Source organism: Meleagris gallopavo, chromosome 3 (genome assembly GCF_000146605.3).
Source record: "Meleagris gallopavo isolate NT-WF06-2002-E0010 breed Aviagen turkey brand Nicholas breeding stock chromosome 3, Turkey_5.1, whole genome shotgun sequence".
NCBI lineage: Eukaryota > Metazoa > Chordata > Aves > Galliformes > Phasianidae > Meleagris > Meleagris gallopavo.
The window spans coordinates 88,184,976-88,189,252 of NC_015013.2; positions in this window are offsets into that span (position 1 = coordinate 88,184,976).

The window sequence follows — 4,277 nt, forward strand, 5'->3', positions numbered from 1 at the left end:
ATAGTGGAAAAAAAAGGAACATCTGAAAAAATCCTTCAAATGTAAAAAGCATGATGTAAGTGAATGGCACAGCATGGTGCTTAGTAGGATACCACAACAGTTTCCAACACAATTTTACCTACTAAAAATTATAAAATCATTAACAGCATTGTGATGAAAATTAAGAGAAGCTGTTATGAATAGTTTAATAAAGCTTCTTCAGTCTGGAGAAGGCTTCAGTGAGACCTTACTGCAGTCTTCAGTACACGTAAAAAGTCTCTCTCCATCTTTTGGAGATGCAGTAATAGGATGAGGGAGAACAGTTTCAAGCTGGAAGAGGGGAGGTTTAAATTGGTTATAAAGGAAAAAAAAATACTTCACTCAGAGGGTGGTGAGGCACTGGAACAAGATGTCCAGAGAAGTTGTGGATGCTCCATTCCTGGAGGCGTTCAAAGCCAGGCCTTTAAGATCCTTCTAGGCCAAATCCTATGATTGTATAAGAAGCATCAGAGTTTTCCAGCTGGTTCCAAGTTCCAGAAGTACCCATATGGCATCACCCACACCTGCATACTTAAGGGCCAGGTACCAACCTGAAATCAGCAGCTCTACTCAGCTGTGTTTTGGAGCTTCTGCCACAGTGCTGAACTTGCTAAGAACCAGTTAATGCTCAAAACCTACATGGAAGAGGGCAGCACAGAGGAGGTAGACACACAAGCCTGATTATTTAGGCTACTTAATTTATTTTATATGCAAATATATATTCTATATACACAGAATGAACCATGTGGAGCTCAGAATTGGACTGCATCCTCTGTATGGATCCCTTCCAACTTGGGATACTCTGTGATGGTGATTCTGTGATTCTCAAAAAACATGATGGTGAACAGAGGAGAAATGCAGTGTCAGGGGTGGTGCAGATCTTGACTTTCTTTTTTATAGTTTCAATTTGTCCTAGTGAGTTTCCACATAGAGATGGATGTCATCTGGTCCATCCTCTTACACAAAAAAAGTCTTATCCCAACAATGAATGTTCACAGTCTACAAGCTTAAATTCAGAAAACACAATATCAAAACAACAAGAAAAACACCAAGAACAACCCTCAGCTTTTTCCAACAGGCTTTTCTAATGAATGGATCTTCATACCTACCTTATAGGCAGTAAGTATTGTCAGTAACCTCAGTAATTACATATAAGTCTAAAAACCAAAATCTACAAAATAGTTAGAAACTATTCTAAAAATGTTAAGTGCCTTTTTGAGGCGATGCATGCAGCAATGAGTTACTGTGACTCATTCAGAGCCCTCATTCCAAAGCACTAAGATGAATACAAGAATACCTTTTATCTATCCGACCTGCATCCAGCACATCTATTTCCGAAGAGTTTAAAGAACAATATTGTTTGGCTTTTCAAGTTAATACTGAGAACAAGATTCCAGCTCTCCCATCTCTTTTCTAAAGTACAAAAACACCAAGCCAAACTAAGAAACTAAGAACTTGATCTCTGTTGCGTTTAGGCTTCTGAGATTTATACTCTGCAGGACTTCACTCCCTATTTTCCTCCCCAGCCTTCATCTCAAAGCCTAAAACTACATCCATTCAAAATGCAAATGTGTTGCTTCTGCAGTTGGAGGTACAACAGCTTCTGCCACAAAATGGTTTCTATGTTTTGTGTTCCTTCTACATACATCATTAATGGACACCTTGTCTCCTTATTCATCACCAGTCAGGTTGGTAGAGGCACTGCATCTGATGCCCTAAGGCCAGAAAACCCCATCCTACCTGCTGAAGAGCTTAGACAACCTTGCTGTGTAATGTTGACCTTCATCAGCCGAAGTCAGAGACAAACATCCAGGCTGCATGTGGCTCCTTCCAACTTCTGGCCTCAGCAGCTACCCACCACCACACAGAGCTCCTGGTAGACTTCAAAATGTTGTGTTATGATCAAGACCTGATGGACCTCCACCCAACACTCTCCAAAGGTAAGCAAGTTATTCAAATGAAAGGTGAGCAATCATAGCATATGATTAGGTACAAAACAAGGACATGTATCAAAATATGAATTAATACAAGATTAAAGTCATTCACGTTGTCTCACACAACAGCCAAAATGTATTGTTTTTAAGGGATAGAATCTCAGTAAAATAAACACGACAACTGACAATTTTCTCATTCACATGTATTGGAGGAGGAAACGAAGTTAGCACAAATCTACATTGGGAACATTCTTGCACTGGACTGGTTAAGAGCTAAATATTTAAATCTGTGATAGAAAACCACTGAGAACTGAGCTCTGACTTTTGAGTTTTCTGAGAAGCAGAACCCCATGAGATGGGCAGTATGAAAGGTAAGTGTGGAGCTTCCATGTTTTTCTCATGCAAGTAACAGGACCATCACACTAGAAAGCTGGTTAACAGTAACTTATTTCTTACTTGCTCCTTTTTTTCCTCTTCATATTTGCACCAAGCCTTTCAACAACTAATGTGCACTGCAAACAAGCTAGCCTCACATCAGCAGAATTGGTTTAACACGGAAACCACACATATAAAACACACGGCAGTAATGCAGATGTCTGGCTTTCTGAACCACTACTGCATATGAAAGTATGGAATTTAAGATTAATTATCCGTAATTCAGAAATGCTTTTTATTTAGAAACACCAACATATAAAATCAATACTTAATTTACAGTCAGTGTAGGAGTTAAGAATGTAAGAAATTAACTTTGACACTGAGAGCTCTCAGACAAATCTGAACGTGTCCTCGCTTCAAAACATGTTTTAGGCAATCTTAATAAGAAGTAATGGTAAGAATTACATGATTTCAAGAACAGATTGCATATGACCTCATCAGACCAGCAATAAATAAAAAATGGATGCTGCAGAGGTCAAAACCAAGATGATGCAAAATAAGATTTGCTGAAATCTTCCACTGTTGTCATTTGACGGAGAAAAAAATTAAGTTCTACACACAAAAGCAACAATCTTTTGTTCAGATTCCAGAGCCTTCTATAACTTTAATGAAAGCAAAAACTCCAGAGCTGAGGCCAAGATTTGGGCCACCCTGTAAACTCCTTTTGAAGTGTCCTTCAATTCCCATGAATTTCCTCTTGAAAAGCCATTTTGAAAGGGAAGAAAAGTTCACCTGGATGTAACACATTAGTTAACCCCACTCATCTCACCAAAATAATATAGAAATTATTTTCTCCTAACAATTTTAAAAGTTCAGAAGCAAGTTTAATTATTAAATATAATTTCTTTAAAAAAAAAACACAGGTGAGGAACTAGAAGGGATGATGTAGTTGTGTACTTTATAACAGATGAGCATTCCAGTTGACTGAACCTTCCCCTCCCCTCCTTAACAGTTCTTCATTTTGCCCACTATCTAATCATATAATGGCTTGGGTTGGAAGGGAACTCAAGCATCATCAAGCTCCAGCCCCTTAAGAATCAGGGGACACAAAATCTGCAAAGTGTTAGATTCTCAAAACATAACTCCAGTTGAGTATCTGCACTGTTTCAACTACTTCTTAAACCTATTGTGCTCCACTGAATGTAGCTATCACGGATTTTCTTTGCCTGAGTATACCTTCAAGTGGGAGTTTTAGAAAAGCAAAACCAGTATCTTCTGATACAAATTACTCATGTTGTTGGAATACAGTTATGGCAGCAGCATTCTATGCAGGTTTGTCTGCTGTAATCACTGTGAATATAGATACCATCAGCACACTGAGTAATGTAACTTACTGGTTTTGTGATGCCTTTCTTTCACCTTTCCAGAAGGAGAAGAGTATTTATTTTATGTTTCCAAGGTAAAGAACTGGTTATCAAAAGTGATGTCAAAAATATGAATTCCCTGTATCCCCCAGAATCCAGGATTCTGTCATTTTTTCTGTCTCTGAGACTCTGGATTTACTATCAAGCCCTCTTCCTTAGAGAAGTAGAACAGTAACTGGTACAAACTCTCCCATCATATACACACACATTTCCACACACCCCACATTACAAGTAATTAAAGCAACTCTTCCAGGTATCTTTGGTTTGGCCTCTCTTCAAACCTTATTAACAGGAAACCTCCGAACTGAAGCCCAGATCATTTCCATCCCACTGCCCCCCAGACATCCAAGTCTTCACTGACTACTTATACACATACAAGATCTCTGGGAGAAAGCAGGCCTCTCAGCAAAGCAAGCCTCCCCCGAAAATACTCTGGTCACTCTGTTTAGAAACATCATCTTTTAGGGTCACATTTGTTTAATATTTAGCACAGAGCCAGAAGCACGAGGACTCGGGCTGGATACAA